General features: G+C 50.4%; 2 non-coding genes across 2 annotated transcripts; both read left to right on the plus strand.

Moving 5' to 3' along the window:
- Window positions 1-259: 259 nt before the first annotated feature.
- LOC111476292 lies at window positions 260-378 on the plus strand. The gene has a single exon (XR_002717026.1). It is a non-coding gene; the product is annotated as a 5S ribosomal RNA (ribosomal RNA).
- Window positions 379-512: 134 nt separating this feature from the next.
- Window positions 513-631, plus strand: LOC111476293. Its single transcript, XR_002717027.1, has one exon. It is a non-coding gene; the product is annotated as a 5S ribosomal RNA (ribosomal RNA).
- The last annotated feature ends 36 nt before the right edge of the window (window positions 632-667 follow it).

Consider the following 667-nt stretch of genomic DNA (forward strand, 5'->3'; position numbering starts at 1 on the left):
CTCCCCCGCTCACGCCCATCGCGTTTCGATCATGCCGCCCCGCATGCGTTAAATCTGATTTTGTGCGCATGGCATGTCGGGTGCGATCATACCATCACTAATGCACCGGATCCCATCAGAACTTCGCTTTTTTCTTTCAATTTCTCCGAGTTCTTTTCTTCCTTTCTCTACAAATGAGAACCTCCCCCGCTCACGCCCATCGCGTTTCGATCATGCCGCCCCGCATGCGTTAAATTTGATTTTGTGCGCATGGCATGTCGGGTGCGATCATACAAGCACTAATGCACCGGATCCCATCAGAACTCCGCAGTCAAGCGTGCTTGGGCGAGAGTAGTACTAAGTTGGGTGACCACTTGGGAAGTCCTCGTGTTGCACCCCTTTTTTTCTTTCAATTTCTCTGAGTTCTTTTCTTCCTTTCTCTACAAATGAGAACCTCCCCCCGCTCACGCCCATCGCGTTTCGATCATGCCGCCCCGCATGCGTTAAATCCGATTTTGTGCGCATGGCATGTCGGGTGCGATCATATTAGCACTAATGCATCGGATCTCATCAGAACTCCGCAGTTAAGCGTGCTTGGGCGAGAGTAGTACTAAGTTGGGTGACCACTTGGGAAGTCCTCGTGTTGCACCCCTTTTTTTCTTTCAATTTCTTCGAGTTCTTTTCTTCC

The sequence above is a fragment of the Cucurbita maxima genome, unplaced genomic scaffold, assembly GCF_002738345.1.
Source record: "Cucurbita maxima cultivar Rimu unplaced genomic scaffold, Cmax_1.0 Cma_Scf07294, whole genome shotgun sequence".
NCBI classification, from domain to species: domain Eukaryota; kingdom Viridiplantae; phylum Streptophyta; class Magnoliopsida; order Cucurbitales; family Cucurbitaceae; genus Cucurbita; species Cucurbita maxima.